General features: G+C 45.3%; 1 long non-coding RNA gene across 1 annotated transcript; it reads left to right on the top strand.

The window, feature by feature from the left end:
* LOC135330066 (uncharacterized) lies at positions 1-19,122 on the top strand. Its single transcript, XR_010391824.1, has 5 exons — positions 1-59; positions 14,345-14,477; positions 15,870-16,367; positions 18,587-18,881; positions 18,984-19,122. It is a non-coding gene; the product is annotated as an uncharacterized LOC135330066 (long non-coding RNA).
* Positions 19,123-24,465: the final 5,343 nt, after the last annotated feature.

Raw genomic sequence — 24,465 nt, 5'->3', positions numbered from 1 at the left:
TGGCTGGCCATGAAATGTGTGGAAATGGTTTTGCTGTGCATGGAGAAGACTCCACCCAGGTTGGTCACTGGCAGGTAGATGAGGAGACTCATGAGAACAATGATACTTCAAAAACTCACTCTATCTTTCCAGCTATGCTTGTGTGCTTTTGTAGTTCTTGAATTAGACACAAATGCCACAAGGCATTCTAGGTCTTGCCACATGTGCATTCAATGGGTGGAGAACATAGAGGGATACCAAAGATCTTGGGAAGCAGAATAGGAGAAACCAACCACCTGATTCCTTGTAGGCCTGCAGTGTGAAGGTCTTCAGTAGAAACCTTCCTGCTTCCTCCCGTCTCTCACAGCAAACTGGTCAAGAGCCCCAGGGCTCTGGGGCACCCTTCCGAAGATTACTGGGGGTTAGGAACTCCATATCTACTGAGCTCCTTCCTACAGACAGGCAGAAACTAGAAACCGTGTAACATTCCCTGTATTCAGGAGTCTCAAGCTCTTCCGGCAAAGGTTGAGGCAGGACTGAAATTTGAGATTTTGTTTGTCTTTACAGCTCAGTTGCCAAACTCCCCCCCCCCCCCCCAAAAAAAAGTGTTTTCTCACTGCCTCAGCAAACATCCGAACAGCGTCCCATTTGAATCAGTTGTCTGTTCTTCCTGCAAGGGTCTAATAACAAATGAAGACAAAGGTGAGGACCACGAGGCCACCAGGGGAGGAGCTCTCCTCCTCTTCCTCCTAGGTAACTCAGAGGTTAAGGCACTTCACTAAGTGAGGGAAACCCAGGCTTGGTTCTGCCTGCTTTCCTAGCTCAGATGCTGGAGGCAAGTACACAGCATTATACTCCTGTGGCAGACTGTCATTTATAAATACTTCATGGGTGCAGCTACTACAATCTCAATGTGTCTTGCTTTGAGGTCTGTGTCTCAACTGCCAAGTCAGAAAGCAGACCACTCCCCCCTTCTCATATAAATTAATGATACTAACATGGCAGAGAGAGATGAAGCCTGGATGAGCCTGTTGCTTCTCATGGCAGATGATAGAGAGGAACAGAAGTCCTCTCAAGGAAAGAGGGAGAGGATTGAGCCCACATTGCCATCGACCTCGGTGCAAAACTGTAGACGAGATTATTCTGTGCATTCAGAAGTGCATGTCCAGAGCTGAGGCTGATTTTGAAAAATGGGAGTTTAGCTCTTTAAAGAGACGCATTTATTTTTCACAGCAGAGATAGACTCATCTGAGTATCATGCTGAGAAAGAGTTTGAAAAATATGGTGCCTTGTCTTTCGAAAGTGTTCTGAGGAGCTAATGTGTGGTTTTAGATGAGGGCCATGATTATGCACTGAAGGTTGTCATTTGGAAGGATGATGCTTGCTCTTCTTCCTTTTTTTTAAAAAAACATAGTTGGCATGAAAATGGATTATTCTAAACCAGCTCCCTGTCTTGCTGTCCCGTTTGTCAGGCTTCTGCAGTCACACTCCCTGCTTGATGTTTTCATAAACTGTATTCTTTTTCCTTAGGTTCTGGTGATTAATTGTAATGACAAGTGGAAATATTCCAAAATAAATCTATTCTCATGACCCTCTGCAAACTCCACCTTTAGAAAACTTCATAGATTTACCAATTCAGAGAGAGGTGAGAAAGCACAAGATTTATTTATTTTCACAGCAGTTGTCCTGTGGTGCCCCTGAACTCTGGAGTCATTTAGATAGGGACTGTATTTTCCCTGGAGGGGCAAATAGTTATCATTCAACCCAGAAAACCATAAAAAAATAAACAAAACTGCTTATCACAAACTCAATGGACATGCAGAGGCCAGCAACAGCTCCAAAGCTGGTCACTGACAGAGCAGAGATTCGGTTAAAGCCAGAATTGCTTAGGGTAATTCTTTGCAATGACTTTCCCATGTTTATATTTTTCTTTTAAAAATATTTCCAGTAAGGAGACTGTTCTTCTCCCTGGGAAAGTGCCTTTCCAGTTTTGAAACTGGTTCTCCACTGGAGGAAGTCCCACTGTGCAGTACATCCCTTTGCCATTAAGAGTGTCCTTTTCACACATCCCGGACACTGTACAGAAGGAGCCCTCCACCTTCAGTTTAGGTTTGTGTGGTTCTGGCACCATCTTCCAAGTAGTGCCATCTGCACCCCCAGCTTTGCCTGTGTCCTTCCATGCTCTGTCTGATCCCAGAGGAGCAAGAAACCCTGTTCCTGACAAGGAAGATCTGCAGACATCTTGGTCTCCATCAGCTTGGTGTAGGTGGGATATTTGGTGAGGAGGGGGCTCTTGGCAGTAGTGAAGTGCAAATAACTCCATGGCAGCATGCTGGGGCTTTCAGGATGTCAGCAGCTGGGCTTGGCACAGAAGATTACCCTTCCTGAATCCCAGAGAGCTGAAGGCAGGGATGCAGAGCAGTCTGTAGTACTGGGCAGTACCTCTGCGGGCCTCGCAACTGCTTTGTCAGTGCTGTGCTAAGATTTTTCTTTGCTAGGTCACACATGAGCTTAAAGGACTGTCTGACCATATTATTTGCTTTCAACAGTTTCCCATAACATCCTCATAGGCAAGCTGATGAAGTACTGACTAGATGAGCAGACAGTGAGGTGGATTGAGAACTGGCGGAATGGCAGAGATCAGAGGGTAGTGATCAGTGGTGCAAAGTTTAGGTGGAGGCCTGTAGCTAGCGGTGTTCCCCAGGGGTCAATACTGGGTCCAGTGTTGTTCAACTTATTCATCGATGACTTGGATAAAGGGGCAGAGTGCACCCTCAGCAAGTTTGCTGATGGTACCAAACTGGGAGGAGTGGCTGATACCCCAGAGGGCTGTGCTGCCATTCAGAGGGACCTCAACCGCCTGGAGAGATGGGCAGAGGGGAACCTCATCAAGTTCAGTGAAGGCAAGTGCGGAGTCCTGCACCTGGAGAGGAATAACCCCATGCACCAGGACAGGCTGGAGGCTGACGTGCTGGAGAGCAGCTCTGTGTAGAAGGACCTGAGAGTCCTGGTGGACAGCAAGCTGACCATGAGTGTGCAATGTGCCCTTGTGGCCAAGAAGGGCAATCGTATCCTGGGCTGCATTAGGAAGAGCATTACCAGCAGGTTGAGGGAGGTGATCCCTCCCTCTCTACTCAGCCCTGGTGAGGCCACATCTGGAGTACTGCGTCCGGTTCAGGGCTACCCAATACAAGAGAGCCATGGAGCTACTGGAGCAAGTCCAGCGAAGGGCTACTAAGATGATGAAGGGACTGAGGCATCTCTTTTCAGACTCTTTTCAGTGGTGCCCAGTGACAGGACAAGAGGCAATGGGCACAAACTGAAACACAGGAAGTTCTGTCTGAACATGAGAAAAAAGTTCTTTTCTGTGAGGGTGACAGAGCACTGGAAGAGGTTGCCCAGAGAGATTGTGGAGTCTCCTTCCTTGGAGATATTCAACAGCTGTCTGTACAGGGTCCTGGGCAACCCTTCCTGATCAGGGGATTTGGACTAGATGATCTCCAGAGGTCCCTTCCAACCTCTGTGATTCTGTGATACGTGTTTTGAGATGCAGGTGGACAGAGGGGGTCCAGGAGGATAACCAGCGAGGTTAGTTTATGTAGCAGCAATTAGCCTTAAGTGGTTCTGGCTTTACCATGCAGTCTAGTCTGTGGTGAGAAGTCAATAAAAGATGAAAATGAACTCTGAGAATCACTTTTAGCTGCAGGAGAATACAGATGGGCCTTCTGCTGAGATGCCCTTCAGCTTGGCACCTGAGACACTGTACTAATGAGCTAGATTGACTTATGCCTCTCCAGGTTAAAGAAATGAAATTAACTAAGGCAAAAGAACAAAGAGAAAACAATAAAGTGAGAGACTCGATTTGAATTGATATAAAACTCAGGAACTGGCATGCAGCCCAGTAAATACTGGAATGACATTACCTGAGCTTAAAAAAAAAATGACAATTTTTTAGACTTAATATGTATCTGTAGTGGAACTGGGGAGCAAACACCATGGAAATATAATTATTTCTTTTGTTCATTTTCTGTGGTAATGGAATCAGAAGGAAACAGCTCTAGAGAGACCATTATATTTTCCTTCCTTCTGTCTTTTCTTTCTGATTCCCTCCATTGTTCCCAGCTCTGTCAAGACTGTGACAGACTTAATTACCAGCAAATAGTAGGAAATCCAGATGACATATCACTTTTTTTTTCCTTTTCACTTCATAAAAGCTTTCTAGTCTTTAATGTAAAGCAAGTAAGGACAGGGGCCAGATGGTGCTGGTGTCCAGTAACAGAAGCATCTGAGTCCTTCTCTCCTTGAGATCTTCTTCCATGTCAAAAAGCCAAAGATGAGGATAATAAACCCTCTAGGGGCTGCATGGATGAGGGCTGGATGAGTTTAAGAAGCTGCATCATTCACAGTCAGGGACAGACTCTCCAAATAGGTCTGCTCCTGCCTGTGAGAACACCATCTGCCAAACTTTTCTGGAAAAAATGGACTAATTGCACTAATCCCAGGAGTGCTCACAACATGCAGCAAGTTCAGCATATCAGGCCCTCACCCCCAGCCACCACAGAGCTCCTGGCCTCTGGTTAAGGCACACACGTGCCTCCTATATTGGCAAAACCTGATCCTTGGTTGACCATAAAACAAGGGCTGGTGAAAAGTCTCAGTGAACAGGGTGTTTGCCCCAAAATACTGTTTCTGGGGGAGTAAAATGACTTGGAAGCTCAAAGTCAGGTTCAGTGAATAGCTTCCAAATGAGGAAAGAGAAATTAACTCCCACTCCCCATAAAATACTTTGAGCATTTTTAAGTTTTTCCCTTTGAGGTTTTCAAAGGCAGCTTTTCTGTCTTGCTCTTTCAAAGACATTTTTGACTTTAATATCTGGCTGAACTCAAAAGAGAAACAAGTGAAAGGAAAACAAAAAATAGAGAAGGGTTAACTAGGGCCTGAAAATGTCAAACGACCTCAAATGGAGACATTTTTCCATACTTCTGAGGACTAGAAACTTTATTTATTTATTTTTAACGAATTGTGGTGTGAACTGGGACACCTTTTGCAGAGCAGTTCATGCTGCCATGCCTTGGTGAGGTCCAGCTATGGAGGACAAGTTGAAATTTGTACTCCAGTGGATAGTGGCTTTGCAGGGTTCATCTAGCCCCGTGTGTAGCACCACATTCAGGTTTTCTTTCTCTCCCTTTCCCTGCTAAAAAAAAGTTCATGCTAGACGGCCTATCACTCAACAGCTCTGACAGGGGCTCTGGTAGACTTAGCTGCAGTTGTTCAGGGTATTTCCAAGTAGACCCTCTGCTGTTCGCTATGTGTGCCCCACATTTCACCCTTAGCTATAAGATACAGGGGTCTGCCAAGATGCTGCTCCTCTTTTTTTCAAGGAGGAATAAACAGAAAAGAGAATTTAATTCCCGACCTCAAGGCAATTTTCTCTTTTCCTCTCCCATTGTCTAAACAAATAATGAAGTGGAGGAACTCAGATAGCTTTCAACAGAGCCATTTCTCTCAACTGTAAACTAAAACATGGAGAAATCACTAAACATCTCATTTACTCATCAATGTCAAACAAAAAGCCAAATGTGATGATAACTGCTCCCAGTATGCTGGTTAATATGGTGACTTTCCAGACAGCGTAGACACTCCTGAACAACTCACCAGATCTGGAGACTGATCTGAGAGATATTAAACCTGAAGAGGTTGACAGGCTTGTTTCACTCAGGGAGGATGCAGCAGCCTGCCGTATAATAGCATCCCATGGGTGTGCAAGCAGCCGTGTGCTGTTAAATGCTGACAACAGCTGAGTAGATGTTAAGCTTTGAGGACACAGCTGAAGGGAGGCAGCAACAGGGATACTAAGCTGAGAGAGTCCTAATAAGATGGAGCGTGGTACTGAGCTGGCACTGGTGCTGGGTGAGTGGAAGCAGGTGAGCAACCGGAGAAGGAGAGCGGTGAGGATGGAGGCCCATGTAATGTGTCATCTGCTGCCTAGCTTAGCGGAGTGGAGGAACAGCTGGTGGGGCTTTGGGTGAATGCTGCTGAGGGCCTGCAGCTGGCTGGAGTGGTTCCCTGCTCTGTAGAGGGGTGGATGCAGGCAGTTGGGGAAGCCCAGCAGGGATGAGTGAGACCTGGCATCTGGACCCCTCCTGCTTGTCCATCCCGATGCAGTTGTGCTGCCTGTGTGGCTCCTTGCTGTGAGCCCAGTGTTTTTGGTAGTGTGGGATCACTCTCCTCATTCTGGGGCTAAAGCTCCTGTCAGGGCTGTGGGAGTGGGACTGCTGTTTGGGTGTGCTGCACCACGGGGCAGGGGAGTGTCTGAAGGACTGAGCCAGCTTCAGTCACAGTGGAGATCCAAGGCTATACTCATGGAGTCAAACCTATACAGACTTTAGGTTAGGTACTCCCAAAGAAGTGAGACCTGAGGAATCTCTAAGCAAGGAGGCTGGGGAGGCAAGGGAGTGATTACCGAGGCCTTGGAAGGGAAGGAGCGTTACTGTGAGTAGACCATGTCTGAGTCGACTGGAGTCCTTGCTGAAAAAAATCAGTCCTGCTAAGGGTAGGAAAGATACAGCTGCTCCCATCTCTATGCTGAGACCAGGAAAACAACTGGTGAATGTGAGGCAAGTAGATTCCTGTGCTGCAGGAGGAGAGGAAGGACTCAGTAGCTGCTGAACTTCAGCCTATGTGTTGACATGGTCAGCTGACACTCCATCCAGCAGCCAGCAAGCCCCCCTGCCAGGGGCACTTTCCCCATGCAGTGTTAAGTCAGTTAAGTTTACAACCCTGCAAAGGTCATCTTCACTGTATAGCCACAAGGCAGTGCAGAGGCCAAAAGCATAAACTGCTTAAAATTAAGCTACACCTACAACAGCATAAACTGCCTTCCTGATACAGCTAGGCTCTGGCTACAGGAGCAGTGGACAGAGGTGCTGGGGGCTTACCTCTGGGAGCTGATAGTGAGGAGGGACATGACGAACATCACTATCTGGGAAGAGAAGGTAACGCTGAACCCTCATGGCCTCGGGCCTGACAAAAGAGAGGTCTGCAGAAGGCTAGAGTCATGTGCTAATGGTATAAAGGTGGCATTTGCAGAGAAACAGGATGTTGTCCTCAGTAAGAGGTGGCAGGAGAAGGCTCAAAATTGTCAGACTTTCTAACACACAGCCAGACTTTAAACCAGTCGGGGAGGGAGCCTCTATCGCAGTCCATGCACATACTTCTAGTGTGAATAATGAGGAGAAGGGGGTCTCTTCCGCTGCAAAAGGCAAATCATCAGCATATGAGATGCATGGCCATGAATGAATGCCTTGGCCAGCCACAGGAGCATGTGAAAGGCAGCAGAAGTTATGCAGGAAGTTGGACCAAATGACCCCCTGAGATCCCTTCCAACCTGAATTTTATGAAGGATACTGGTTATTGATGATTTAGCACCCATTTCACCTGACAGTAGCCTTTTTTGGTGGCAGCACGGAGCAGTAACCACCTATGTGCTCAACAGAGCCCCTAGGGGGGTTTTTGGCCCCTGGGAGTGATACAGGTGAGTCCAGCCTGGCAGGCAGAAAAGAGGGAGAAAGGTAGAAGGAAGAAAGAAAGACCATCTATGTGTATTTACATGGAAATATTGCTTTTATTATCTTTTTTTCAAGGAGAATTTCTGGGAACACTTTTGGGCGAGGTGGGGGCTATATAATTTTTTTTTTTTTTGGTTGAAGCTTAATATTTTGAATGGAATTTCTTACTCCAACCAATAAGCAAACCAAAAGCAGCTGCTGCATTGGGGGACCAAATGCTGCAGGTGCCTGAAGGAGTCCAAGAGCACCAGGCTGGAAGTGCTAGAGTCCCTGTTTTTCTGGGTGGAGTCCACACCAGTTTCCCGATCTGTGTGAGCCAGGCCAGGTTTTGGGTAATTTGTGCTGTGCAATTGAGCAGAAATCCTAGCCCTGCAGAACTAGGGAGCACTTGGCTCCTGCCTGCCTGAGGTCCTGCTGTGCCTGATTTACACCATCTGCAGATTGTCCTACCCCAGGGATGTGCTGTGCAACACTGATGCTTTGCACAGCTTTGTATGAAAGGGCCTGGTATTTTCTTCCTTTTGCCAATGAAGACAAAGCTAACGATAAAGCACAGCAGCACTCTCAAAATTATGGCAGCAGTGAACTGAGAGTATAGTGGCATGTGTCTGGGCTTCCTGTATATTTACAAAGAAACTAACGAACCCAGTAGCAATTACGAGCTTATGGCTGGGAGCCAAGAGCTGTGTTGGCCATGAAGATCTAAGTCTTCCATTTGGCAGTGATGGAGTGGGCTTGCCGACATGCATTTCCTAATAACACAACTCTCGTTGCGCCACTCTGCAATGAGACACAGCCTGAAACATAACTTGGTGTTTTTTTGTATTATATGGTCAATACTGGAGTATGCTGTAGCCACATATGTGGGGGGTGGGGTGGGGGCTGCTGAAGGCTTTGTAGGTCTTCCTTGGGTGGGAGGTGTGCTCTTGCTCACTGCTGAAGGTGGGTTAGGAGCATTCCCATGGGATTGGCTTTGCATCAGGGAACTGGGCTCAATAATTCAGAGATTCAGTTTGTAGGGGACTCTGTAATATTTTCAACTTCTTTCTGCATTTAGAAAGTCTAGAAACTCTCTATAAAGTGCTGGAATTTGCCTTGGCTCCTTGCTTAGAGGCAAGAGGCCCAGCCTGGGGCTCTTTGAGAAGCTAGTCTGTAGCAGGTCGAAGAACTCTTGTCCAAGGCCCGTGGACCCCCAGGTGCCCACCTGTAATGATTGTCACACTTTGAGAACAGCCCTCACGGACTGAGGGGAAGGTGAGGGTCTTTTCAGAGCATGAGGAAAAGCCCGTTCCTGACCTCGAGAGCTCACAGCTCCCTGGTAGAGCAAAGGGGTTCCACCAGCACTGCAGGCTGCTGAGAGACACAAGCCTTGGCTGGGTGGGGGAGAGCAGCAAAGAAATTGGGGGATCAGCTGAGGGCTGCAGCTAGCCCTACCTCAGCTGTCTGGCAGCACCTGGATGCACTGCAGCTAGGATGGGGCTGAGGAGGAAGCGAGGCCTTGGGGATCTGAATTTCCCCATGCAGAGAGGGCTGGGGGCAGATGGGCGAGCATCAGAAAGCTAAGGAGGTCCTGCAGGCTGTCCGCAGGATGCAGTGAAGGTCTCTTAGCTGCTCAGCGTCTGTGTTAGCTCACCTAAAATGCAGACAGGGGAGCAATTGTCAGCCACAGTGCTTGATTGGATTTACAGCTAATTGGCTTGTTTTCATGCCTGTAAAGGGATTTTGGACTAACAAGTTTTTTTCTGTGAAATTTACACTGCTTTCCTCCCACTTTCAAACTGCTCCTCACCAGCACTCTTGTAAACGAAGTGAAGCTGTTCACAGGTGACCTACTGAGTGGCTGTGCTAGCTCGCAGCCAACACATGGCAGTGTTACTACTATTATTTTAATAATACAACCTAGGCAAATCATTTGCTGTGCAGGAAATGCCAGGGTTTGCCAAGGAGACACCTGGGCTCCCTCTCCTGGGAGGTGGAGAGTGGTTGCGTAGCAGAACCGTCCAGCTCTTGGCAAGTGACTACAGGCACTTTAACCATGCCACGAACTGCTCTCCCAACACAGGGGCTTTGCAAGCATACTCCAGGCATGGGCAGATTTATTTCGAACAAACAAACAAACCTGAACAACTGCATTCCTTCCTGCTATATTTTCCCCAAGTGAAAATCCTTCCTTAAAAGAGAGTCTCCGAACTCTGCTTTTCTGAAAGCAGAAAAGCCAAAAATCTTTGTGAGGGAAAGCTGAAGGCTTTTGATGTTTTATATGAAAGCTTTTCAGGTACAATATAGACAGAAAGATTAGTGAATGTCCCCTCCTGCAGTGATTCCTGGAAGCAAGGCAAGTATAGAGGACCTGTGAGTCTTCACGGTCTTCTCTGGACAGTTTCAGCCCCGTAACAGCCTTGCAAGCTGAATACCTCCAGGACTCCAGCCTTGCGGAGCAGCCTCTGCCTTTCTAACTTATGGCCCAGCTTCTTTCTCCTCTAACAAATCTGTTTTCTGCTAGTATTTGTTTTTCTGGGCACTGCCATAGCTGAGAGCATGGTTAGGGCCTCATGCCAGCTGCAGTTCAGTAAATCATTATGCTAAGCGGGATGCAGCAAAAAGTTAGGACAAAGAGGCTATGGACAATTTTAGCTTTAGGCTGCTGGCTTCAGAAGCCTCTCAATTGAAACCACAGTGTTAAAATTAAATTTTCGTTGAAATCTTGGACTCTTGGAAGATGAAGAGGCAGCCCTGCAGTGAGCACTTAGCAGGATTTAGCATGTGTTTCTCTGCCTGTTACTTTGGGCACTGGAACACCTGAAGGAATAAGTTGTAGAGATGCTGGACATAGCTGGGGTCTGTGCCACCCCTTCAGGCTTTACAAAGCCTTTGTACTTTGTTTTGTTATTTCTTTTTTTTTTTTTTGTTACTTAGAATTAATGCAATCAGGCAGCAGATGTGTGAAGGAAGAAAACTAATGTTCAATTGTCTCCTGAACAAATAAGTTATATGTAATGATTTTATAAAATTCTTTTTTTTTTTCTTTTGTCTCACTGGAGCCCACTCTGACTAGTTATATCTTTTTCTCTCTTTCCATCTCTCTCTGTCTCATCTTGGCTATTCACAGCCTGGCCTGAGCCCAAACTTGACCTTCTACAAACCAAGACACTGCCTTTCCTGCTTCTTAACATTAAAATGAGATCTGTATTTTGGGGAATGGTCTGATCCTGTAGTGTGCTCGAGCAGGGTGGGCATTTCAGGAACCACTTTTCTCTTGAGCTCTGGGACCCAAATTTGCAGAATGAGCCTATAGCAAGTTTGCTTTTTCATTGTCTTTTCTGCAGAGTCATGTTGATTTTTCTCTCATTGAAGCCAATGGCAAAATCTCTTTGTTTAAAGGCATGGTTGAGAAGGAGGCTGGAAGCGGTCCAACCCCTCCAGCCCCAGGGCACAAGCACTGTACTGTGTTATACCTGACAGATATCTTAAAGGCCTTCAGCAGTAGAAACTACACCTTTCCCTGGGCTTCACTCTCCTACTGTCAGAGATTTGTTCTACCATATGACTTGTTGCTCGCTTGCCTCAAGCTAAACCACTGCTTTTTGCTCTAGCCCTTACCTAAGAATTTGTTACTCACTTGAAAGCTACTGGTGGATACACTTGTGCCAATATAATCACTTTTATACTCCTTTAGCTCTGAACAGCAGGGAGAATAAATTACATGTAGCTTCATGCATATTAAGAGCTGTGCTGCGTTAGTAATTGTTTCAACGCATACAGCTGGATTGACATGAATGCTGTAGGTCTAGCCCGTCCCAGCGGCTGGACACAAGTGCAGAGGCACTGCCCGGCACGCGCAGCCCTGTGCTGATTTTCACGCTTGCTGCTGCTGCTGCTGACATCCCTCTCCCTGACATCTCAGTTGTATCCCAGCACATATAGAGCAAGTGGGAAGGTCGCAGAAGGAGGAGGTGAAAACATCTACTCTCTTGAACTTGTTGAGTGCGACATCTATTCTTGCATTTTGATATGACCACAGTGAGGGCTAGGCTGGACTCCCCAAGGTACCTGGAGCTGAGAGAGTGAGCGAGACCTCTTGCAAATGGTGTCTTTCAGCAGAACTTCCCAAATATTACACATTCCTGTGATTTTTCTCTTTTATCCTGCCCTGAACAGCTGAGTTATAAGGCTCTTAAAACAGGCTCATAAATGAAAAAGTAAGAAATGGATCTAGGCTGTGCCCGATCAATAGCAAGTATTACTTGGTAACAGTGATCCTTGGAAACGGAGAAAAGGCCTCATGATATTCCTTCTCTTTGGGGAACAATTTCTCTCTGGCTAGCTCTGTTTCCTTACACAGAAAACATTCCTTTTAAAAGGTCAGATAGCTGCTCCATTTTACTGTTGGGCACATAGGAATTTCCCCCCTTCCCACAGATGGAGGGGGGGCAAATCATTCAAAATTAGCAACCTTTGAGCTAGGGAGGCTCTGGGGAGACTGTGGTGAGGGCTGGCTTTGCTAACCCCTTCCAAGGGAAAGCTGAATATTGTGGGGAAGAAAGGAAAAAAGTTGCACATCTTTCTTGGCTGTCGTTAGAGTAAGGAGGGCAGTGACACCACAGGAGGGCACAGGAAATTGCTCTTTTTCCTTGATGCTCTGGAGGTGGGACGCGGACAAGGCAGTCCTGGACTCTCGTCCTTCCTGGGAATTCCCCAGGCTGTAACCTCACTGCGAGCTCGCCTTGGCACCTCTCACCGGCCGCTAGCAGGAGGTGGTGCCGCCCCCGGCCTGCCGCCCCCGGCCTGCCTCCTGTGAGCGGCTCACCCCAAACCCCATGGGAGCAGCCCGATGCTTCCTCTGCTGCCTCCAAGGAAGGAGCAAACGTGCAAATACCCTCTCCTCTTGCTTTAGCCCTCAGTTTGGCTGTGATGTTGCAAAGCCCTCTGCCACAGGCTGGCAGCTTGGACTGCTGCTAATTTTATTAGCAACATCTCATGGTTTTCAGACATCTCTCCTGCTTGCTGTCTGCCGTACCCTGGCTGGAAGATTGTTGCAGCAGAGTCTCACTTCTCATTTGGGATCATGGGTATATTCACCACACACCATCGCCAGAGTCCTCACTTAGACCTCAACAGTAATGTTAAACACGCATTTTATTAATTAAATAGAATTAGCAGAAATGCCTTGAGAGAGTCCCTCCCTAAATCCTCGGCTGCTCTCGCCACCCCTAGCAGAGCAGGGAACTAGCTGCAGCTGTGCAGTAACACCAAGAACAGATACAGAGAAAACAGAGCAGGACATAAGAAACTGAAGGAACAAGCAGAGCGTGAGAAATGTAAACAACAGCAGCTGAATATAATTCATTCCAGCCTTTTTCAGTATCTTGATATGTTTTTCTAAATTGCTAGTTAATTTTTTACATCAGTATTCAGCTGCTATATTACCCTCCCCAAATTTTCACCCTGCTGTATAACACCCTTTTGAATCCCTGTGGAAAGACAGTGAAAAGATGCACCTCTATCCAGACTTCAGAATATGCCATATATCACTTTCCACTGATAGCCAGAATCTGATAGAAATAACTTAATTTCTTTTCCTTAAGCAGATCCACCTTCGAGAGCAACTGCTAATTTATGTCCCCAACACAGAATTGGCTGGATCCACAGCTAGATGATGTTCTTCTTTGGAAGTCACTTATGGTTGTGAAATACATTACTTTTCCATTAAAAGTAAGCCACAAGTCTGCTCCACAGGCAGCACAGTGGGTGACTATCAGCTCTCTGGGAGCACTGCTCACGTTGTGACTGCTGTTTCCCAGGGGTTCATCTCTTGGGAATGGTTAAGAACATGTCATTTGTCCTCCACCAGCTACACACAGCCCAGAGTTTAGTTCCACAGTAAGAGGAAGTGTCACCGAAGAAAAACAAGGATTACCGCACTGCCTCAGAGCGCCAGGAACCCATAGATCTAAAATCTTCTACTGGGCAGAGTCCAGCATCAGCTATTACAGAAGACAGTACCCCCCCCCCCCCCCCCAAGCATGTAGGTCTTTAAAGTGATTCTTTCTGCTCTCAGTCCTAACCTTAAGGTTTTAAGCTGCCTTCACAGATTTCATTTTGTTAGTTACACCAATTATCGCCTATAGTCATATAACAGACCTATCCCATTTTTCAGTATGATACTCCTGGGCTCAGGCTTCCCTATGACACTGAGTTCCACATTTGATTGCTAGGAAAAAAAAAACAAACAGGATTTCTTTTTGCTGGTTTGGAGTCTGTTGCTCTTTGGCAGCACTGAAAGTCCCCACACTCTTGCTCTGGGGAATGAAGGAGAGAAGTTCCTAAGATCCCATCTTTGTGATCACTGCTGAGGTTTTTACAAACCTCATTCCACTATCTGTTTTTGCTGCTGTAAACAAATTGTGGTCTTTTCAGTGTCTTTGCTTTAAAATTTTCAGAGGATTCTTCCTGTTCTTGTCTTCCTATTTGTACTCTTGTCCTGGGACCTGAGACCACCCTCTCCACAGACGATTCCATGGAGAAGCAACCCCCAAAGGAGGCACTTTTGGGTGATATCAGGTGGAAAGAGGGCCCAGTGGGCCAGATGGGAACAAGTAGATTTTACACACCATGTTTTGGTAGGTTTCAGAGGTGTTCTCGTTAAAAAAAAAATGAAGCATATTATGAAGTGGATGAAAGTTTATAATTGCTATAGTGTGTACAAGACTGGGTTGACTTATTCTGCCCAAGCAGGTGCAGGGTGAATGCTCACCCCAACGATTCCCAGCACTGAAGTCTAAAGTTTCTACCTCTAGATCAGAAGCAGAAGAGCAGGAGACTGGGTGTACACACTCTCTGTGAAGGGGAAAGAGCTGCTGGGATGCCCTGTATGCAAGAGGGAGAAGTCTTCAGTGCACGTGGGCACCGTGTCAGCCCTTTGGGCTTGAGGTGAGTTAGCCGTGAGGGCTCCTTGGGGAGGAGAGGCGCCTTGGCAGAGCTTGCGGAAAGGGCTGGGGAACAAGGAGTGGAGAGCCAGGGCTGCTGAAGCAAGTTGCCTGTGGCACAACAGCGGTGTCACTTGTGCCAGTGTGAATTGCCCTGGAGGTCCCAGGCTGTGAGGGGCTGCTGCCAGCAAGGAGGGGCAACAGGGTGACCCCAGCAGTTGCTCTCCTGGAGGAGGCGGCAGCACAATAACAGTTACACTGTATGAACTGGGTGCTGCATGTCCCCCCGGTTTGTTCACCATACTATTAAGTTTGATTCTTTTCTGCCTTGTTGAGCAACAACTTCTTTGAGAGAAAATTGAGGCATCTCAAATGTTACTGCATTTGCTGAGGTCTCTGCATGGGAATATTAGCCAGTGTTTTTTTAGAGACTCCTTTAAATTTGAACCTGACCCTTAATGCTGTCAATTAAAACCCCAGATGACCTGTCTGGTTCTGCACATGGTGCTCCCAAAGACTTCTCTGATGGCAGGGAGACGCAGCTGTCATCTCTGCGCCACTCAGAAACTCCTCCTCGCATTGCTAATAACATCCTTGTTCGCTTACTGTGATGCACACTAAACACTCAGAAACCTGTTAGATTTATAGGAAGCTTGTTTTTCCCATTCCTTCTATCTCCTTATTAGACAGTTAAACTAGCATAAAGTCTATAATATTTCTTCCAGTTTTCTTTCATGACAACAATACTTAGGTGAAGTACATCAATTGGAAATTAAAGAAATTTAGTTAAAAAACTTGCAGGAAAGAACCAACAGAAAAGATCACATAAAGCAGGGAATAAAGACACCAGAAATAAATAAAATTGTGTGACAAACTTAAGAATCGATATTAAAAGAGTAGAAAAAATTACAAAGGCCTCAAAAAATCCCCCAGAAACAGTATAAAAAGCAATGCCTGACTTCAGAAATGAAAAATACAAAGAACATAACAAATGATTTCAGATCTGATCCTATCAGAAGGAAATCTGATTTCAAAAGAAAGAAGCAGTTACAAAGACATTTCTGTGAAAAGATGTACAATAAAAGATTTGAAAACTGTATCTTCAAAACTATTTTAAAGACTGGAAAAAGAAAGAGATATGTATTAAAATATGCTAATGCTGAGACATGTAATACAAGATGTTCTCTCGGTGAAAAAAAGTATTTTGACAGGTGTATCAAGATTTACCACCAATCTCAGTGACCCCATCAAAAAAAGAAAAAAAAAACCCCAGCTTTAGAAGAATCATTTTAAAATCACTATCACAACCTACCATGCAGATCTGGGATGCAAACAGCTTACAATTATCTTGGTCGTTGGAAAGAGATCAAACCTTATTTCTGTGCTATTTTTACAGGAGGCAAAGTAGGACAGTCATATCACGCTGCACCAGATAACAATGCAAACAAAGGCTACTTGAGAACATGCAGCCAAATAAACACGGGCAAGTCATGAGTTGTGAACTGAGCTGCAGCATCTCTCTCTGATATTTAGAGATTTCTGGAAAATTCTGCCAGAAGTAACAGCGATCCCTTGGAAGCAGGGACACAAGCTCCTGGCCATGGCCCACCACGACCATCATTAGAGCTCTGAGCTGCAAGGATTACACAGGATTGTGCCTCTAATCATATAGATGGATCACAAGGGAGATTTCCAGCAGTAGGAGAAGTGCCTTCTCTCACAGGTGGAGCTGAGCTGAACATCCCTCATGCACGGATGATCCTGTAGCTGCGGCAGCATGGACGTTGGCTCAGGACAGCCAGCTGAGGGCTGTCCGGGCTTGTTCCCTGCCTGCTCTAAAATGGGGCTGCTGGAAACTGCACTGTTATTAATCATGGAAAGCATTAGTTTAAAGGTAGGTAGGCTCTGGAGTGTAGACATACACATTTCTCCTGTAACATCTTCTTTAAAATGAATTAACTTCCTCAGTCCAAAAAAAGGAGCTATTTAGCTATCTACAGATGGGGAAAACAATGTGTGTATGTTACAGGCTCTTCCTTTGACTGCATCAGTGATATCCCATAACTGCACATCCATGAAAGATCTTGATTGCCAGGCATCATAAAGCCAAATAAGACTGGAAGTTATATTGTGAAAACAAGCATTTAAGCTACTTGTCCCTCAGGCCACCAGTTCTGAAATTCAAATGCAAAATAACTGAGATAGTCCATAGGCTGCTGTTTACATACTAGTGATATTCCTAAAATGTTTGTGAAATTCAATGAATAATATTCTGCACTGTGGTTAAAGCTAGAGGCCAGACTAAATGACCATAATCCATTCTAACCTTGACTCCATTAAACTGCAAATTGAACCACAGTGAAATTAATCTACTAACTGCACTTAAATGTTGGAACATTTTGCAAATGCTCTGTGAAAGTCTAAAGCCTCAGCATCTGTGTTTAGTGACTACAATTCAACTGACTGTAGACAATCTTCATTCAGAAGTCATCTATATACTTAATAACACCTGCCCTGTAGTCTCCCTGACAAGAAGTATGACGTAGATTCTCCTCTCTAAAATTAAATTTCCAGACTTCTAGGACCATGAAAGTCCTACGCCATGCTGTGTGGAAAAAGGACATCTACTTGGGATTAATCAGTGGTATAGTGGAAGACAGTTTGAAAAAGGACACTAAAGGTCAGGTGCTTTCCACAAAGGGCAATATACAGGAGGGCTGACAACACCATATTGCCCCAACTAGTCATTCTTATTAATCCCAGACTGCATTTACTGGGAAACTTTTCTGTGAGAGGGATAGAAAAGGGAACAGGGATCTCTTAGGGGGCTAATGCTGAGCAGTGGGTCTGCGGTGTCCTCCCTGCTTGCTGGTGTGAGGCTGCAGCTGCACAGCAGGCACTGCGCTAAGAGCTCGTTGGGTCTCAGCCCAATGGCTCTCATTTCCCCAGGGACAGGGATTTGGAACTGAGGGAGTGTAATCTGGATAAAAAGCTTCTCTAAGCTGATTTGAGGTGTACCCTTAGGCCTACTACCTGAAAGGATGCACTGAACGGAGATTAAAAAAGATTTCAAGTCACCTTGTGATAGAGAGTGGCTGTGGATAACAGTGTGAGGTGCCAGCTTGGAAGGAGCAGCATTTTGGAGACCAAAGCTGGTACTACTGATAGTAATCCAGGAGAGCAAGGCCTGTTTTTCCATACGCGCAATGCTTATCACTTGTGCCAAGGGAATAAGCAAGACATGACCCAAGCCTTAGACACAGAGCAATGGAGAGGAAACAAAGAAGATGTAAGACGAAGATGTCCCTGAAGAAGGTCACTGCACCTGAGTTGCTCATTACCTCTACGGCCATGCCTAGAATTTCAGAGACACTGTAACAATTAAGTGATAAAATATCCACACACATATATTTAAGTTCAACCACAATCTCATATTTGCTGATTTCTGACCTTTTGTTTCTCATCTGAATCACATTTTTCACTTTCACAGTCACACTGAAAAGGTTGTGAGTGGAGGCTGCCACTCTGAGGAGTTCCTGGCATGTCTTGGGAGGGAACAGCTACTGTGGTGCTGTGTACTTCAGGCACTTCAAAAAAAAGAGGGGACATACAAGATTGGAATAATTTTCTCAAAATTATATCAGGTAACATACAGGGAGAAATTCTAAGTGCCGTGGATAAATTAAACTCCAACGGATTATAGATTATTTCACATTGAAGTGTAAGTATCTCCCTGGGTTTTTAAATTGTCCCTACATAGTAGTTTCTGAATCCATTGGCTAAATTTCAACCAGATCTTACAAAGCAGAGAAGGGGTTTCAAAGGTAATTAATTTCTTATGAAATGTGAAAAAACAGGCAACTGAATAAGAAAGAAGTAGTGCAAGTATCCCAGCTGACAGAAAGATCATTGTGTGAGCTCAGAATTTATCAGGCACCAGAGACTCAGATGCAAAGGGAAGGTCTTTGTAGATGTACAAATTCTGGATAAAGCCTCAGTCAGGATCTGCCGTCAATCATGAGACATAAGCCTCCTTCATCTGCTCTGCTGCTCAGGGACTGTGTGGTAACGGGCAGCTCGGAGCAATGCATTCTTGTCTTTCTCTTTACACAGGGTACAGTGAGTTCTCTCTCATCCACCAACACAGATGGAGCAGCTCTGCTAGCTGCCCTGGCCCAAAGTAATGTATGCAATAAGCTGGGTTTAACAACTGCAAGTGAGGAGGGCCAGAACAAGAGGCCATCACCTCACTCTCAAATGCTCTACAGACCATTGGAGCCCAGAACCTGATACTGGAGAGCTGTTGATCTCAGTCTACTTTCTGCAGGAGTCTGGAGTGATGTTTTCTATTATTCAGAACAAAAAGAGTAGATGAATGCAATCAGCAAAAGAAGATTGACCTAGCAGTGTAAGTTATTTATTCTTGATCTGTAAGTGCATTGATCACTGAAGATTCATTCTCCTCTGCTCATTTCAGTGCATCTTTTTTCTTTTCTTTCTTTTCTTACAGTCATTCCTGCGACCTTTTTCCATCATCCATAATGAAAATTAAACACAGAGTTTCAGAAAATACCCAGAAATGTAAATTTTTACTGGCTACTTCTCGGTACTTCAAAAAATGTTAGCCTGGGTTGCAATGATTTTGTTAGAAATAAACCAGCAATTTCAAAGGAGAAGTGTAAAATATGTTTGTCACTTCCCTTATACGATATTCCATCTTTAAAACCAAACAAATAAACCCCTCGCTGCTGACTGCTGTGTTGCTGGGTAGAAGGCAAAGGCATCTGTGTCTTTTCTGCCTTGCTTCACCTCTGCCATTCACAGGGATATTTCTATCTATGAAAGCTTTTCCTGTCTGACTGATGCAATCACTCAGATGTGGTCATATCCACATGGACAATCATCCTGAGCAGGGAGCTTATTAGTTCCCACATTTCACTGGTCAAAACACTCACCCAGTACCTTGGACATTCAGCTTCAAATCACTTCTCTGCTTGAAGGGATATTCTACCACAGCACCTGCTGCCAGGGTGACTATCTTACCACCCCAGACCTGGGTTAGTTTGGACGTCCACCACCTCTTTTGGTCATGCTGGTCCATTTTGCAGACCAGTGAAGCATACAGGTATGTGATAACCAGGACCCAGGAGCGCCATGCCAATGCATGGGTCCCACTTCTCTTGGAAGAGAGAGGAATTAATGCAGTCTGTGTGCTTGCAAGAGACCAGCGCCAGCACCAGACAGGCCGCCTTAAATGCAGCATGGCAGCTCTTCGAGTTTTTGTATGGCTCTAAATAGGTGGGTCTGTCTCCTCTCGGCAAGAGACACGTTTCTTTCCTTTCTCAGAATCTCCCAGCCCTACTTAAATCAGAACTCTTATTTTTGGTAAGGGAAGTGATTCCAAACCATTTATACATCTTTCAGTCTTGCTGCTATAGAAAAAACAAAACCAGGAGAGAGAAGAAGAAAAAAAAGCATCTCTGATTCCTTTATTATGCTTCTCCGTGCTTAATTTTAACACCCCCTGTGATCCCAGAGAGCACTCAGCTATGCTAATGGGAAGGTATCACAGCTCAGCAAATGCATGATTTGCTAAGGCAAACAAATTATTGGCTGGAACTAGCTCAGAAAAAGATGGACCTGGCTTTTTTTTTTTCCTGCCAAGCTGTCTGTGCTGTGGTTTTAGATACCTCTCCTTGCATGAAAGGGTGTGTTATTTATTGAAACTGAAGATCTTGCAGAGAAAAAAGGCTGCAAAATTATTTTGTATCTGACACAATCATTAGTATTATTATTTCTTCCGTAGCTGTCAAGGACACTTATAAAACATCTAACAAGCTGCTAAGGAGATTGCCTAAAGCACTGATTTAAAAATCTGCTGCTAGAGCCTATTCCTTCATGCTCTGTACATATTTCAAGCTCCAGGATGTTTATATGGAAGGGAGTTCAGATGAAATTTCTGAATAGTTTACAGGGTATTTCTGACAGTATAGTGGGTGCTCTCTTCCACTATTGGGCCTAAGCTACCTGCTGATCACATGAATCAGAGGTGCCTGGAAAAGGCTGGAGCAAGTGTGTTATGGAGCAGAAGGGCATTCAGACCTCCTACTTTATGCTGCTGAAGAGCAACAACCCTCTCTGCTCACATGCATACTACAAGCCCCCCAGATGTCTTCCGCTTTGAAACCAAGTGCAGTTAGCCAGATGTCAACCTCTGAGCAAAGAATGCTGTTGGAGCATTTTGCATGGTCTTATATGAGTAATCCAACATCAGCTCTGCTTTAGCCAGAAATTGCACTGTAATCCAGCCTGCCTAGAAGTCCTGGTCCTGCGAAAGGGGATGCCAGTGGAGGCCAGCTGCTGGTACTTTCTCAGGGGAAGACATCTACTTTGTGCAGTCGCTGTCTCAGATCACAGAGGTCCAGCAGAAGAAGCAAGCTTTGATGGGCAGCAGAGCCCAGCCTATGCTCCTCGTGGCTCTGCTCACCTGCTCAGAGTCGAACGTCTGCATGTGCACATCACTGCATCAGAGGTTGAATGTGCCTCTTATTCCTGGTGAAGTGAAGTGAAGTGAAGGACTTGAAAACTGATGCTCGCCAGATCTACATAGAGGAACTGTATTTCTGTATTACGGGGGCTGTGGCTTATCTTGAGCATGAGCTGCTTTTTGAATGTGTGTGGAGTTTATAATCACTAATCCCTATTAGTGCTATATTATTGTATGGCACTTTTCATTAGCAGATCACAAAGTATTTTGCAGAAAAGGGTCAAAATCATGATCTTCATTTTAAAGATGAGGACACAATGCTGAACAGCCACAGAAAAAGTCTCCCCACAGGCAGCTGGCAGAACTAAGGACAGTATCCCACAGTCCCCATGTCCAGCTCAATGATCTGACATCTCTAGTCCCATTATTAACACTGGGAAGACTCCCTTTAATTGGTGTCGAATGTTCGAAAGTTGAAGGAGCTGTTGTCATGGATACAGCATCCATAGGCTCTCCTTTGACTTGGTTGGAGCCATTCTCTTTCACAATAGCTCTGTGGTCTTCAAATGTCAATGCAATAATGAGCACAGAAACAGGGATTCATTTGCAACTGGTGCAGATGCTTACCATGCAATAAGAAGATAAAATAAATCATTGGCTGTAACCCTCTTAGATTAACTGAGCTAGTTAATTCACTGATTTCTCCAGCACCAACTGTGCAGGAGCAGACTGTCAGGCCCTGTTGGATCGGTTACCTTCCACGACTTGTGACGTGAAACTTTCACTCAGTTTGTGCCCTTCATAACAGAGAAGCATCAGTATTATCTCCATCTCCTGCCTTGGGCACTAGCTCTCCTCAACAATATGTGGTCTCAGCACTGAACAGGGAGAAAGACCCCCATTCCTTCACACACACACACTCACACACACTCACACACACCCCCCCTAGCAAGAATATTTCAGCTGGTTGCAGACATGGCTGAGAGCTCACCTGCAGTGTTACTGACAACCTACAAACAACCGCCCTGCCATTCCCTGCCTTTCTCCTACCCATGTGGGGACACTCAGCTCATCAGAGCATTACACCATCTCCTTATCAGAGGTGCCAGCTTTCCCAGCTGAGCTCAGCCCTGCCCTCAGGTGGCTCCTTACACAGCTTCCTTCCAACAAGAGGTTTTGCCACACTCTTAGAGCCAATATCCAGACTACCTCTGGCGGCACACCTGGCAGCACACCTGAGGTCTGGCATGTTAGGCTCACCCTGTGCAAGAACAGCCCTGGGGAAAGAGGCATCTTTGCAGTGCCTCACAGAGACCTCCTTATCCACAACAGCCTTTATTTTGGGGAGCAAAACCATTTACAGGAATGAGCCCAGCTGGTGCAGAGAGTTTGACAAGCTGTTAAAAATAGGGGCAGACTGATCCAGCTGTATTACAAAAATGCTGATTTCTAGCTTAGCTGTTTTAAATTAGTGTATTTTTCTTCCTTGTCCAGTGTGGATGAGGTGAGTTAAACCATCCTTCTTATGTTAAATAATTTGAAATGGTAGCAGCATAGTTGAAGCTCATGGCTAGGCAGCTTGCCTGAGCAAGGCTCAGCTCTCTGTCCTTCCACTAGTCTCTTCCAGGTTGTCATTACATGGATTTATGAGCACTTGCAACACACTCAGCACATCTGAGATAAAGGAGATGGGAAGCAAGTCTCTCTCTTCTGGATTTCTATCCTCCCCCACCCCAGATCAGAACAGTTCCTAGTACATATAGATGGATTAGGTTCAGTTCTGAAGACCAAACATTGCTCAGCCAATTACTGAATTCAATCAATACCACCCATGCTGTCATTAAAAAAAAAAAAAAAAAAAAAAAAAAAGCCAAACTCCTTTTCAGAGCAGTCAGCTTGATGTTGTCTGGTACTTCAGAGTCAGTCTACCTCTTGGGTCCTTTGGCTGTTTTAGCAACCTGCCACTGAGTTACATACAGTTTCTATAACACCGACTCCAGCCCTGAGGGGCTGGCACAGGTTTTCTCATTGACTGTCAGTGGTCTAGCAGCAATGGATTCTCCACTTCAGTTCACCACCCTCAGCTTCCCTAATCTCTCTGCATCACCTTATATTAGGCGATCAGCCTATCAGCACAAGGTGTAGCCAATGTCAATTCTGGCTACCTCTTCCTGCTCCGCTTTACTTTACCTCTCCTTCTCTGCTGTTAAAAGAGATGGGGGGAAAAGGTTACCCATTAAACCAAAATAATTTGATTTAATAGATTCTGGGGGAAGGAGTATACTGATATTTATTGGAGGAGAAAAACCCAGACAAAGGAAACTCTCCTGTTTCTTTTTTCAAGAGTCTCCCTTTGCTTTTGACTGTTCATCTTTATTTTCCTTATAAATGCAGGTGCTCTGCAGCTTCAGCCAAGGCAACAGTGGTAATTATCACCATAACTACACAGTTGTTGAACCTGACTGTAAAGCAATTATGCTAAACTCCGCAGCAGGCTGACAGCTATCATACTCACCACACCTTTCTAAGACAGAAAGGCTAAGCAGGGCTAAGCCAGTACTACAAAGGATCTGAACAGCAATTTCTGGGTAGAGATTTTCTGTTCCTCCTGTGATACAAACCACTAGGACATGCCCTTTGGTACTAACAGCATCATGCCCACAACACAGAATTGCTTGCTGTTTTCTACCTCTGTATGAGTTTTTTTTCTGCTAAGGGGACTTAGCAAAACATTTTATTTTCAAAAACAGCCATGAAAAATAAGTGGTAAAGAGAGGGTGCAAGAGGGAATAGTGGCAGTTTCTTGGAATTCAGAATGTTTTTGAAAGATTTTCTACAGGAGTACAGGTGCTGAGCCAGGACAATACACTCATCTCTTTGTAAACAGTTCTGCTTTTCTCTGATGGCAACTAAAGGAATTTAAGAAGAAATCTAGCTGCTCGCTTTTTACTGTATGACAGCTCATGCTCAGCATAGGCAGTAGAAGCAGAAACATTAATGTCAGGGGTCTAGACCTAGGTGAACCATTTTAGGTAGACTGCAGATAGCTCTTACAGGATGTTCCTAGGAACGAGACACTGACAATATAAGGCAAAGGAGCACTGGGATTCATCTGGAAAGACTTGTTGAACCAGGCTAACCCTGTTGGGCAGGGAAGATAGAGTGCAATATTGCAATGCAGATAGACAGACCATGACTGGACCAGGGGCTCTTGTAGGAACACAAATTGCAGCACCCAGTGATTACTGCTCCTCACCATGCACTGCATGTTCCTGTGGGGCACAGTAAGAAATGAAGGTTACACCCCAATAGATGGGTGAGCAAAGCTGTGGTGGGTAGCCAAGCAGAGGAGTGGATCAAGTGATGACACATGATTTTATTTCAGAGAGCTTTCTGCATCATACACACTTGATCTTAATTTATTTAGAGGTGGCTTGGGATCACCAGGCTTGCTTACTTTTTACATACAGGAATGCCTATTGCTACAAAAATGTTCTTGAATTCT

Source organism: Dromaius novaehollandiae, chromosome 16 (assembly GCF_036370855.1).
Source record: "Dromaius novaehollandiae isolate bDroNov1 chromosome 16, bDroNov1.hap1, whole genome shotgun sequence".
NCBI classification, from domain to species: domain Eukaryota; kingdom Metazoa; phylum Chordata; class Aves; order Casuariiformes; family Dromaiidae; genus Dromaius; species Dromaius novaehollandiae.
Note: the sequence above shows the minus strand (reverse complement) of the source record. Positions and strands in the feature narration are given on the sequence as shown.